Source organism: Myotis lucifugus, unplaced genomic scaffold (genome assembly GCF_000147115.1).
Source record: "Myotis lucifugus unplaced genomic scaffold, Myoluc2.0 scaffold_132, whole genome shotgun sequence".
Taxonomy (NCBI): Eukaryota; Metazoa; Chordata; class Mammalia; order Chiroptera; family Vespertilionidae; genus Myotis; species Myotis lucifugus.
Window position 1 is genome coordinate 341,795 of NW_005871180.1, and position 15,071 is coordinate 356,865.

The 15,071-nt window shown below is 36.7% G+C and overlaps 1 pseudogene; it reads right to left on the reverse strand.

Annotated features, from left to right (window-relative positions):
• Positions 1-11,141: 11,141 nt before the first annotated feature.
• LOC106698057 lies at positions 11,142-14,811 on the reverse strand (annotated as a pseudogene).
• Positions 14,812-15,071: the final 260 nt, after the last annotated feature.

Here is a 15,071-nt window from a genome sequence, read left to right on the forward strand (position 1 = left end):
CATCAAAGAAGAAATAATACTTATCTTTATCAAGCTATTCCAAAAAATTCAACAAGAGGGAAGACTTTCAAGCTTTTTTTTTTTTTAACAAGGCCAGCATTATCCTAATTCTAAAACCAAAGACACTACAAAGAAAGAAAATTACAGGCCAATATTCCTGATGAATATAGATACTAAAATCTTTAAAAATAGCAAATCAGATCCATCAATACATTAAAAAGATCATACACCATAACCAAGTGGGATTTAGACTGGGGGTACAAGATTGGTACAATATTCACAAGTCAATAAATGTGATACATCACACAAACAAAATGAAGAATAAAAATCACATGATCATATCAATAGATGAAGAAAAGAACCATCAATAAAATCTAGCACCCATTTTTTATAAAATCTCTTACAAAGTGGGAATAGAGAAATCAGACCTAGAGAGATCAGACCTCAACATAATAAAGGCCATGTATGACAAACCCACAATCAACATTATACTCAATGGCGAAAAACTAAAAATGTTTCCTTTAAGATCAGAAACAAGACAGAAATGTTTGCTTTTACCACTCTTATTTAACATAGTACTGGAAGTACTAGGCACAGCAATCAGACAAAAATAAAAAAATAAAAGGCATTCAAGTTGGAAAGGAGCTGACGTAAAACTATCATTATTCGCAGATGACATGATATTGTATATAGAAACCCCTGAACATTCCACCAAAAAACTACTAGATCTAACAAATAAATTTGGCAAAGTAGCAGGACACAAAATTAATATTTAGAAATTAGTGGCATTTTTATACACCAATAATGAACTATTAGAAAAAGAAAGTAAGTAAACAATCCCATTTACTATTGCAACAAAAAAATAAGGTACTTAAGAATAAATCTACCCAAGGAGGTAAAAGACCTATATTTGGAAAATTATAAGATACTGAAGAAAGAAATTGAGAAAGATACAAATAAGTGGAAGCATATACCATGTTCATGAATAGAAAAATTAATATCATTAAAATGTCCACACTACCCAAAGCTACCTAAAGATTCAATGCAATTCCTATTAAAATACCAATGTCATATTTCCCAGATCAAGAACAAATATTCCAATAATTTATATGGAACTAAACAAGACCCTGAATAGCCTCAGCAATCTTGAGAAAGAAAAACGAAGTTGGAGGTATCACACTACCTGATATCATACTACACTACAAGGCTATCTTAATCAAAACTGCATGGTAGCGACACAAGATCAATGATCAGAACAGAGAGCACAAAAATAAATCCACACCTTTATAGTGACCTATTATTTGACAAATGAAGCAAAAACTTAGAATGGGGTAAAGACAGTCTATTCCATAAATGGTGTTGGGAAAACTGAACAGATAATGCAAAAAAAAAAAAATCAAACTAGAACACCTTCTTACACCATACACAAGAATGAACTCAAAATGTATTGAAGACTTAAACATAAATCATGAAACCATAAAACTTTAGAAGAAAACATAGGCAGAAAAATTTTAGACATTTCTTGTAGCAATGTTTTTGTTGATATATCTCCTCAGCAAGGAAAACAAAGGAAACAATAAACAAATGGGAGTACTTCAAACTAAAAAACTTTAGCACAACAACAACAAAAAAACCATCAACAAAATGAAAAAGGAACCCACTGAATGGAAAAACAAATTTTCCAATGAGAATCTGATAAGGAGTTAATTTCTTAAATATATAAAGAACTTATGCTACTCAGTGTCAAGGAGACAGATAACCCAATTAAAAAATGAGCAAAAGACCTGAATAGACACTTCTCCAAAGGGAACTACAGATGGCCAATAGACATGAAAAAATGCTCAACGTCACTAATCATCAGAGAGATATAAATTAAAACCACAGTGAGATATCACCTCGTAACTGTCAGAACAGCTATCATCAATACATTAACAAGTGCCAGCCAGGGTATGGAGAAAAGGGAACCCTAGTACACTGTTAGTGGGAATGCAGACTGGTGCAACCACTGTGAAAACAGTATGGAATTTCCTCAAAAAATCAAATATGGACCTGCCATTTGACCCAGTGATATCATTTCTGGAAATATATCCAAAGAAACCCAAAACACTAATTCAAAAAAATATATGCACTTCTATGTTCATAGGAGCATTATTTACAATAGCCAAGATGTGGAAGCAGCCCAAGTGCCTATCTATACTAATAATAGAGGAATATGCAAATTTCTGGGATGCCATCACAGTAACCGTAATGACTAAACAGCAGGCTGCGTGGGGCGACAAAGCTGGCACGGGGATTAGTGAGGAACAACCAAATGACTGAACAGCAGGCTGGGTGGGGTGACCAGGCCAGCAGGGGTGGCAGTTGGGGGCAACCAGGCAGGCAGGCAGGTGAACAGTTAAGAGCTAGCAGTCCTGGATTGTGAGAGGGATGTCCAACTGCTGGTTTAGGCTCGATCCCCGGGATTGGACATCCCCCAAGGGGTCCTGGATTGGAGAGGGTTCAGGCTGGGCTGAGGGGACCCCTCCCCCCATGCACAAATTTTGTGCACCATGTCTCTAGTCAGTAAATGAATGGATAAAAAAAGCTGTGGCACATTTACATTATGGAATACTACTTAGCTGATTTGAAAAAAAAAAGAAAATCTTACCTTTTGTGACAGTATGAATGGACCTGGAAAGTATTATGCTAAGTAATATAAGCTGGTCAGCGAAAGACAAATATCATATGATCTCACTTATATGTGAACTCTGATGAACAAAATAAACTGGCAAACAAAATGGAAACAGAGGAATGGATAAATGGAACAGACTGACAGCTGTCAGAGGGGAGAGGGGGTGGGGAAGCTGGTTGAAAGAAGGTGAAGGGATTAAGCAAATAGATAGGAAATGGGCAAAGGGGAGGGGTGGAATGGAGATGGAAAGAGATTTTGCCTGGGGCAATGGGCTCATGCTATATTGTGGAGGTGATGTTTTGTTGAGTTGTACACTTGTTTTGTGAACCAATGTCAACCCAAGAAATTCAATAAAAAAGAAAAGAAAAATAAATCACACAAAAAAGAGAAGAGGATAATGTAGGGAGCCTCTGGGACAACTTTAAGTTTAGCGGCATTTTTATCATGGGGGTTCCAGAAGCAGAAAAGAGCAAGGAATTGTAAAACCTATGTGAAAAAATTATGACTGAAAGCTTCCTTAACTTGGTGAAGGATTTAGAAATACAGGACCAAGAAGTGCAGAGTCTCAAACAAGATGAACCCAAAAAGGCCCTCACCAAGACACATCATAATTAAAATGCCAAGGGTTAAAATCAAAGAGAATCTTAAAAGCAGCAAGAGAAAAGCAGTTAGTTATCCACAAGGGAGCTCTCCTAGGATTGTCAGCTGATTTCTCAACAGAAACTATGCAGGCCAGAAGGGAGTGGTAAGAAATATTCAAAATGATGAAAAGCAAGGACCTATAATCAAGATTACTCTACTCAGCAAAGTTATCATTTAGAATCGAAGGACAGATAAAGAGCTTCCAGGGCAAGAAAAAGTTGAAGGAGTTCATTACCACCAAACTAGTATTACATGAAATGTTAAAAGGTCTTCTTTAAGAAGAAGAAGGGGAAAAAAGATGATAAGTGTTAATAATAAAATGGCAATAAAAACATATCTATCAACAATTACTTTTTTTCTAGTTGTAATCACTTTTATTCAGAGATTTGAAAGCAATCAAAGGTTAGATTAATACCTGTCTTTCCAAGTTAAGATCTAAAACTATTTCCAAAACTTCAAATAAGAAACCTCTGCTCAAAGTCAAAGAAGGATGCAAGACCTTCCTCTGAAGCTCCTGGTTTTCCCGCGGGGGAAGGGAGGGCTGCGGACACAACACGGGGCTGCTGGGCTGGGGGCGTGCCCCCTCTCATGGCTTCCTTCGCGTGGTGGTGGCGACGAAGCCCCCATGCCCGGCAGACAGAGAGTGTTCAGCAGGGCTTGGCAGCTTCGTTTGCACAGCAGCGGCAAAGCCCCCAGGCCCAGCAGACAGAGACTGAACAGCAGGGCATGGGGGCTTCATCGCCAAGGTGGTGGCGAAGCCCCCAGGCCCCGCAGACAGAAGACAGTGGGGCAAAGCAGCCAGGCCCCACAGAGAGCAGAGAACCACGGGGAGTGAGCCTAAGGCATCAGTAGGACATCCCCTGATTGCTTCTGGATAGGAGAGGGTGCAGGTTGGGCTGAGGGACCCCCACCCCATGCACAAATTTTGTGCACCAGGCCTCTAGTGGAGATATAAAGTACAGCACAAGGAATATAGTAAAAAATATTGCAATAACTATATATGCTGTCAGATGGGTACTAGATTTATCGAGGTGGTCACTTCATAAGTTATATAAATGTCAATCATGTGTTGTACATATGAAACTAACATAATATTGTACATCAATTATAATTTAAAATGAAAATAGGTTTTTAAAGCAAAAAACATTTTAAATAAAAAAAAAAGAGGGCTGTCTTAGACAGGCAAACTCTTGAACTCTGGAGCATTTGAAATGGCTAGATGGCCACCTGATCACCAGAGGTTTTCAAGGACCATAAAGGGATCCCCGAGCCTTGTTATTTAGTCAACTTACATAGGTGGGGATGAAAATAAAGCTATCGAAGTGCCTATGTCCATGGGGAAAATTGATTGCAAGGAGGTTCTCAAATGACATATAAACACAGCGAAGTTAAGCTGACATTGCTGATCCCGTTGCCCTGCAGTGTTGATTCAGTTGAATTTGGCTGGTTAAGTGGGTTTGCCCTCCCTTCACCCCGCCCCCCTTCCCTGTCCCTGCACTCCATGTGTGTCCATTCTGGAACTGCAAGCTCCAAGGAGTAGGACACCCTATATCACCCTGCTGCACCCCCCAAACAGACTCTCTGGTCCATTTGTAGGAGTCAATAGAGATGCCCAGCTTGACAGTGAGTAACAGGGAACAATGGGACCCCATGATAACTCATATCCTGACATTAAAGGATCCTCCTAGATCATTAGTTGGGCCATGCTCTTCCTTATTCCAACATGAGGGACTCCAAGAACAAGTGATGGAACTTGGTTCCCTTGACCTTTGTTATCTGCCAAATAAACATATCTCATATGGACCATCCCTTATCCCAGGGGGTCCTCAACCTCAAATCCAGCCATGTGAATATTCAAAGTATTTCCTTTCGTTTCTCTCCCTTCATCAGCCTCCATCACTTTCCTGTTTCTCTCGGATCTTATTTGGACCTTTAAGTGGTTGCTAAGAGGTAGGCACCTCCTTCTAGATTAGTCACACAGAATATTGATGGATCTGCTGAGCACTCAAGCCTCATTTCTATTTCTCTGTTGTTCTGTCAGATCCATTACTTTTTTAGTTTCTTTCATTTTTGAATATACTTCTGAATACATATTTGCGAAAGCAATTTTCTCAATGAAATTGCAATAAAAACATAAATCCATACGGGGCACACAACCCAAAGCACTCTAGTTTGTTTCAGTGTTGTGGTTTGGAGAGCTTTCTTTTATACTGTTGTGGAGTCAGGAAAATAATTTTATCAGAGGAGTTTCTCATAAAAAGATGGGGTATTTAGGAATCAGGCAACTTGGCTCCATGTCATTGTCTTAATAGACAATGGCAATTTACCTCTCTACTTTCCACCATGAATAGGTTATTTACTTACAGGACTGGAATAAGTGGGATTCTTGTACTTAAGGATATAAATATAAAGTACTTGATCCTAGTCTTCAAATCCCTGTAAAACATACTTTTTAAACTATTCCTCACCATGAATCCTTACTCCCCCAAAAGATAATTTTTCTTCCCGATCCTGCTATATGAGATGTTTATTACCAACCTAAAGTGTGTATGCATGCTACTCCTTCCCTAGAATGCAGTTTTTTGTCTCCTTCATACTAGTAGTCATGATTAGGAAAAGAACTGAGTATTTTGGTAACCCGAACAACATAGGCAGACAGCACATCTTGACAACTCTGGTTCTAAACCAAGTTTAAGCAGGGAGAAGGGCTTCTATTTATCCCTTTGCTTTCCATGTGCAGACAAAGTCATATTAACTCTTGATTTTCCAGGGGTAGGATCTCAGCTGTATGATCACTTTATCTCATTTGCCTGCAATTTCCTCCTTTATAAAAGGAAAGATCTGGAATATTAGATTGTTCTCTAAGATTCCTTCAGTATCCTGCATTCTTATAATATTCCACTTCCCTTATTTCCTCTCTGGTTTTCACCCCATTCATCAGTTTATTGCCCATTAACACCCATTGCTACCAGGTAAAGAAGGCAGTCATTTTATCTGTTCATCAAGACCTCTTGTAATAATGGAATAGAGAAGCATTTAAAAATAATTAAAACCCAGTTCCTTAGCTTTAATTTGATCATGACTTTGTCATTCTCCTACAATAACTTAGCTTTTACAAAACTAGTGGTATGTTAAATGGACGTGTCTCCTTTGGGAGAGAAAAAAAACACTCAGAAACACTAAAATGCACACTTTTCTTTTTTTCTTTTTTTATTGATTAAGTTATTACATATGTGTCCTTATCCCCATGTTACCCCCCATCGATAACCTCTTTTTATCAACACTCTCAGATATGACTCATCACTAGAAGAGAGAAGTGGTAGCCATAGAAACTGAATTGAAAAATAATATTTTTTTTGATTGACTATAAATAAATGAGGTCACTTCATTTAATTTTTTAATTTATTGATTTTAGATAGAGGAAGGGAGAGAAACATCGATTTGTTGTTCCACATATTTATGCATCCTCTGGTTGATTCTTGAATGTACCCTAACTGGGTATCAAACCCACAAGCGTGGCTTATTGGGAGGATGCTCTAACAAGCTGAGCTACCTGGCCAGGGCCAAGGTCACCCCATTTTAAAAAGGTTATTAATATCTTAATGTTAAAGGAGATTCTATTGATAATTATTGGAAAGATATGAAAATGATTTCTGAAGGCTTTAATGAAAAGAACTAGAAAAGAGAAAGATTTAAACGGAATTCCCCAATAAAAAGAAGAAAATTCAGTCCCTTGACTTCTAGTGCGCTTTTTATAGCACCTGATCAGTTGTCAAATACGTAACATGATTCACTTTTGAGATTAGGAGACAATACATTTAGTCAAATAGTTCTTCTCTCCTCTTTGTATTGCTTATAACCAATGAATTAATCTCAATAAAGATACTTTTGCAACACGCCCAACTCCTAGTCTAGTTTTTCTAAATTTCCTTATATATGACATAACGAGAAGTGTGACACAGAATCAACTTACTTTCACAACTTGTACCCACTGTTTCTATTGTGTGCCAGTACTAATGGAGGCATTTAACATTCGCTTGCTGGTTTAGCCCCTGCTACAGTCCTAGCAGGTGGGTATGACCACCCGTTTCCTGTTGATTAGGAACTGAGGCTCAACAAGGTTGAGTAATGGCAGTTACTCGTGTTCATACAACAGAATTAGATTCCCCTGAACCTTAGCGTTGTCTTCTCGGGTCTTTAAGATGAAGAGGGTGTGAGTTACTTGTTAAGTAAGTTACATTTATCTGAAGGTAGATCTGACACCAAGTTTCTTCCCATTACAGTGCAGGGCCTTCCTGACTAACAATCCCTAATTAAAAATGTAAGAAATACACTTTCAAGTTGCTTCATCTCCAATTTCTTTAAACACAGCCTCTTCCAAAAGTAAGTGGGGAAAATTCTCTCCTGAGGGGTGAAATTGGGAAGGGAGGTAATTGCAATAATCTCTAGGGAAGAATATGGAGTTATTAAAAAGCATTGACAACAAATTATAGTAAATTTTATATTCAGAAAAAGGTTTAAAGGTCTATTGTTTTCATAGTAAAAATCCTAGAAAGTTGAGCTCTGGAAATTCTCCATGGCCAGTGGATCTTGGGCTCCACTAACTGCATGAGAGCTGAGCCAGTAGCTGCATTCTTGGACAAGTCTCTAGCCCTATCTGTTTTCAAATATGGAAAATGAACCGATTTGGATATTTGACTTCTAAGGCTTTTTCTAATGATAAACTTGTGTGCCTTCATGCCACATCATTTTCTCTAGTAGACCCAAGAAAATAGCTTGTTTTAAGGAAAGCTAGTTATATTTTACTCACACTCACATGCATACACACACACACACACACACACACACACTGCATCCATTGTTATCTGATGAATATAATTGCAACATTTATGTCTTCCTTACAACCTTGGTATAATATTTAAATTAAATAATTAGTGATGGTTAATACATTGCTTATTTCTGCAAGGCTGAGGTACAATATATTTTGAGGATGCAATCTAATGTTTCTGCTACAATCATTAGAAGTTGTATTGTCTACAACTTAGATTGTGCTGATATTTCCAGAAGAGTTAATGAAGTTGAAAATGTTTCAGAAATTAAAATAAAAATTAATGGAAATTTTACTTTTCATTAATCACATCAGCAAATCAATGTTTTATATTAAGCAATTATATAACAAGATTCTAAATTATGTTCCCAAGAATTTCTGTGTAAAATATTTCCATATGGTAAGAGTCTGTAAAATTTTATAACACATTCACAAATCACTGTGACAAAAAGACTGGCTTTAATTTCTTAAAGTCAATTGCATTTTTCCAATATAATTTTGTGATTTTATTTCTTCATGTCTTGAAACACATATGTATCCTTAAAAAAAAAAACAAAAAACAGATACATAATCATCAACATAAATAAACAGATTATATAGTTCTCATGTGTACATTTTTTTAACCTAAACTGAAACCTAGAGTGAAGCCTCTATTCTTAGTCTGTATTACAATACCCATTTTATTTCTCTTTGGTACTTTTTATAGTTTGTGTGCATTTTGTAATGTATTTGGTCTCTGTTTGACTCTCCAACTATAAAGTAGGTTGGTTAAGGAAAACAAAGCCTCTCCAGGTATTCCAAGCAGAAAGGGATATAAATGAGTAAGTACAATGGTTACAAAAATGTTGAAAGGGTGGAAAGAGAATAATGAAAGTTTGCCAGTAGCTTTAAGAGAGTTGGGGACTTTCTGGAACACAGAACATTATTGGTGATCATCAGAGCTGCAGAAATCACCCAAATCAGTGATTATAGCAACATCTAGAGCTGCTGAAAAATCTCACATCAGCTGAAGTCCAGACACCTGTCCTTGGAGTAACAATTGGGCTTCTGTCTGAAAATGAATCTCATTGGCAGAATAGAATCTGAAACCCTCCTGGCAAAGGATTCCAGGAAATGAGTTCTCAGGCTTCCAGTCCTTGTGATAGTGAGCGAACCATGGAAGGGAGTGAGTGCTGCTGGGGGTCCTACAGATAATTCATACAAGCTCCAGAAAGGAAAGATCTAAGCTGCTTTCATTCATTCTCACAGTAATTCACAAACTTTTTGGTCTCAGGATCCTTTATACTGTTTTATTTTTTTTGAGGATACCAATGAGAGCTTTTGTTTTTGTGCGTCATATCTATCAATATTTACCATAATAGAAATTAAAATTGTGAACATTTAAGAGTGTTAATGCATTAATTTATTTAAAAATAACAAAAGTAAAATTATTATATATTAACAGAAATGTGATATTTCTTATGAAAAATGACTGTATTTTAAAAAATAGAACAAAAAATAGTGAGAATAGTGGCATTCTTTTTACACTTTTGGAAATCTTTTTTAATGTTTAGCATAATAGTATATAACTTCTTTTTCTTCTATTATGAGAAGATATTAAGAACAAGAGGTAAATATGCAAATAACTTTTCAGTACTATTATGGAAATACTTTGGCTCTTGAAGACCACCTTAAAATTTCTCAGGATTACTTCGTCCCTAGAACATACTTCATCAACCACTGTGTAATCATATCGTTAGCCACTAGCATCATTATCTGACACAGGATAGATGTGTAAAAGATATTTGTTGAATGGATTAATGAGTAAAACAACATTTTATTCTTGTATTGTTTTTTGCAGTGCATGTAGTGAACGATCTGTACTTGTTTTCAAAGAAAGATTTTCTGTTTCATTCATTCTCAATCTTTGAGAATGCTGGAAGATGGGAAACAAACATGTGAGGCCACATTTCAGAAGTGATATATTTTGTTTCAGATCAAATTTAAGGCAAAATTGTGAATTGGATGAAGTATTCAGTATTCCCTTGTTCTTTGTCAGAGAATCAGAAAATCCTAATTGAAAGTGACCTGCAAGTTGATCATCCCTCCCAATGCTTGAGGCACAGTTTTATGAAGCTTTACTTTCCAAATAGGACAATACATGCCCCTAAGAGGCACTTGGTAAATTGCCAAGAATATTCAAATCCATGGAATAATCCTGGAATATGGATTTTACTTGAAGTTTTCAGGATACCAATATTTAAATAATTACATTAAAGCAAAGATGTATCATGGAATGCATTATAAATTGGAGTCTCTCAATTCTTCCTTACTTTCTGCCATGTGACTTGCGAGCAGTAGAGTAGGTATTGATGTGGGACAAATGGGGCCAGAAGTGACCGTAATCTCCTTCTGACCTGAGGCCCTAGAAAGCATCATGTATTTCTGATCACCCCTCTTGTGATCTTCCCAGAGAACATGCTTCAGGTAGTCAACCACTGGTCCAAAGAGAATGAGGAGACATGTGAAGCAGACTGTAACCCAGCCTAAAGCCATGCCAAGCAAACCCAAAGAACTATAAACAAACAAATATATATATATTTGCTGTTTTACCCATGAGGTTTTGATTTGGATTGCTATGTGGCAAACTGACTAATACAGGAATTGATACCTATAAGTAGAATACTAGTAGTAGAAATCGATACAGCATGGACTGTGAGATCAGCTGGCAGGCAATAAAAGAATTATTATAGAAGAATAGAAAAATGTATGTACAGGCACACCTCAGAGATATTGTGGTTCAGCTCCAGACTACCACAATAAAGGAAATATTGCAATAAAGCAAGTCACACACATTTTTGGTTTCCCAGTGCATATAAAAATTTTTATGCTATATTGTAGTCTATTAAGTGTGAAATTACATTATGTCTAAAAAATCCAATGTGCATACCTTAATTTAAAAATACTTCATTGCTAAAAAATGCTACCCTTTACCTGAGCATTCAGCAAATATTAATCTTTTTATTCTGGAGGGTCTTGCCTCAATGTTGATGGCTGCTGACATCAAGGTGGGGTTGCTGAAAGTTGGGGTGACTGGCAATTTCTTAAAATAAGACAACAGTGAAGTTGGATACAACAATTGACTCTTCCTTTCATAAATGTTTTTCTCTGTAGCATGTGATGCTGTTTAACAGCAATTTACTCACAGGACAACTTCCTTCAAAACTGAAGTCAATCCTCTCCAGCCCTGCCACTGCTTTACCTACTATGTGTATGTAATATTCTATATCATTTATTGATATTTCAACAATCTTCACAGCTTCTTCACCAGCAGTAGACTCCATCTCAAGAAACCACTCTCTTTGCTCATCCAAAAGAAGCAACTCCTCATCCATTAAAGTTTTACTAGGTGTACCAGTTAATAATGCGAATTTCTTTCAATAGATGGAGTTACACATATGTTGATATATATGCGAATTGATATGTATACTATTTTGTTGTATTGACAGTAAGCTTCAAAACTTCATATGTCAAATTTGTTGAAGGTGTTAACATCATAGATATCTTTACGCTTAAAAATATCGAATTTCATGCCAAAAAAAGAGCATTTGCGGAAAGCTTTAATTCATTACTTTATTTTTAAGAAAAGTGCTGCTGAAAGTTATCGTATACTTCGGGAAGCTTATGGTGAACAGGCTCCATCTCAAGATACTTGTGAATGTTGGTTTGAATGCTTTAAAAGTGATGATTTTGATGTGAAAGACAAAGAATGTCCAGGTCAACCGAAAAAGTTTGAAGACCAACAATAACAAGCATTATTGGATGAAGATGAATGTCAAACTCAAAAACAACTTGCAGAAAGATTAAAGGTTGCTTAGCAAACAATTTCTAATTGTTTACAAACAATGGGAAAGATTTTAAAGGAAGGAAAATGGGTGCCACATCAACTGAACTAACGACAAATGGAAAACCGAAAAGTCATCAGTAAAATGTTGCTTCAACAGCACGAAAGGAAGTCTTTTTGCATCAAATGGTGACTGGCGATGAAAAGTGGGTTTACTATGAGAATCCCAAAAGCACAAAGTCATGGGTTGATCCAGGTCAACCATCAACATCAACTGCAAGGCCAAATCGCTTCCGAAAGAAGACAATGCTCTGCGTTTGGTGGGATCAGGAAGGTGTGGTGTATTATGAGCTTCTAAAACCGGGTGGAACTGTTAATACTGATTGATACTGACAATAAATAATCAATTTGAACCATGCTTTGATTGTGAAACGACCAGAATGTTCCAGAAGACATGGCAAAGTAATTTTGTTTCATGATGACACACCATCACACACTTCAAAACCAGTTAAAGACACATTAAAAGATCTGGCCTGGGAAGTATTAACCCAGCTGCTATATTCACCAGACCTTGCTCCTTCAGATTACCACTTGTTCTGATTGATGGCACACGCACTTTCTGAGCAGCACTTCAAAATGTACGACGGAATGGAAAATTGGGTCTCTGAATGGTTTGCCTCAAAACAAGAAAAGTTCTATTGGGACAGTATCCACAAATCACCTGAAAGATGGGGAAATGTGTAGCTAGCAATAAACATTACTTTGAATAAAGCACTTTTGATGTTACTCTTGAAATTATCATGTTTTCTTTGATTACAAAATCCGCATTATTAACCGGTACACCTATAATGTGATTGTAGCAATTCAGTAAACTCTTCAGGTTCCAATTCTAATTCTAGTTCTCTTGCTGATGTCACCACATCTGCAGTTACTTTCTCCCCTGAAGTCTTGAACTCCTCAAAGTCATCCATTGGGGTTGGAATCAACTTCTTTCAAACTCCTGCTAATGTTGATATTTTGACTCTTTCCGATGAATTACAAATGTTCTTATTGCATCTAGAATGGAGAATCCTTTCCAGAAGATTTTCAATATACTTTGCCCAGATCCATCAAAGGAATCACTGTCTATGAAAACTATAGCCTTACAAAATGTATTTCTTAAATAATAAGACTGAAAAGTCAAATCTACTCCTTGATCCAAGGATGCAGAATGGATGTTGTATTAACAGGAATGAAAACAACATTAACCTCATTGTACATCTCCATCAGAGCTCTTGGGTGACCAGGTATATTGTCAATGAGCAGTAATCTTTTGAAAGAAATTATTATTTTTTCTGAGCAGTAGGTCTCAACAGTGGACTTAAAGTATTCAGTAAGCCATGTGGTAACAGAAACAGATGTGCTGTCATCCAGACTTTCTTGTTCCACTTATAGAGCACAGGCAGAGTAGATTTAGCATAATTCTTAAGGGCCCTCAGTTTTTGAAATAGTAAATGAGCATTAGTTTCAATTTATTAAATGAGTATTGGTTCCAACTTTATTAGCCCCTAACAAGAGAGTCAGCCTGTGCTTTAAAGCATTGAAGTCAGGCATTGACTTCTCTTCTTCAGTTATGGAAGTCCTAGATGGTATCTTCTCCCAATATATGGCTATTTCATCTACATAGAAAATCTGTTGTTTAGTGTAGCCACCTTCATGAATTATCTTAGCTAGATCTTATGGATAACTTGCTGCAGCTTCTACATCAGCACTTGCTGCTTCACTTTGCACTTTTATGTTATAGAGATGCCTTCTTTTCTTAAACCTCAGGAACCAACCTCTGCTAGCTTCTAACTTTTCTTCTGCAGCTTCCTTACCTCTCTTGCCTTTATAGAATTGAATATAGTTAGGGCTTTGGCTTAAGGCAGCAGTTCTCAACCTGTGGGTCGAGACCCCTTTGGGGTTGCCTAAGACCATCGGAAAACACATATATAGTTACATATTTTTTGTGATTAATCACTATGCTTTAATTATGTTCAATTTGTAATAATTAAATTAGGGGTCACCACAACATGAGGAACTGTATTAACGGGTCACAGCATTAGGAAGGTTGAGAACCACTGGCTTAAGGGAATGTTATAGCTGGTTTGATCTCCTATTCAGACCACTAAATCTTTATCCATATCAGCAATAAGGCTGTTTTGTTTCCTTATTATTTGTGTTCACTGGAGTTGCACCTTTAATTTCCTTCAAGAACATTTCCTTTGCTTTCACCACTTGCCTAATTGTCTGGCTCAAGAGGCCTGGTTTGGCTGATTTCACTTTTGACATGCCTTCCTCACTAAGCTTAATCATTTCTAGCTTTTGATTTAAAATAAGAGATGTGAAACTCTTCCTTTCACCTTAACACTTATAGGCCACTGGAGGATTACTAATGGGCCTAATTTCAATATTATTGTTTCATGGAATAGGGAGGCCTGAGGAGACGGAGACAGAGAATGGAATGCTGGTTGGTGGAGCAGTCTGAACACACAAACATTTATTGATTCAGTTCACCATCTTAAATGCGGCATCCCAAATCAACTGCAATAGTAACTTCAAAGATTACAATCACATATCACCATAACACACATAATAATAATAACAAAGTTTAAAATATTGCAAGAATTACCAAAATGTGACACAGACACGAAGTGATAAAGTGCTTTTGAAAACATCATTCCCACTGATAGACTTGCTTGATGCTGGTTGCCACAAACCTTCAATTTATAAAAAAAATTGCAATATCTATGAAGAACTAGAAAGTGGAGCTCACTAAAATGAAGTATGCCTGTAATTGTCAAACCATATGGAAAGATTGTCCTCCATGCTAACTCAGAGCATAGAAAATATTTATAATAACTTGTTGGGTGAGAAAGATTTGAGCAAAATATTGAAAAATTAGCTGGTTCCCTTGTAAAGTACTACAAAAAAGAAATGCACTCAGAAAAGGTCAGTTTGTAAACAGAATAGAGAGCCCAGAAACTTTGAGACTTGTAGAGTTGGGAAATGAAAATTTTTTAAAATCAAATTAAAAATGAAGCCTTTGAGACACTGCCTCAGGGGAAGACCTGATCCAGGGCACTGTC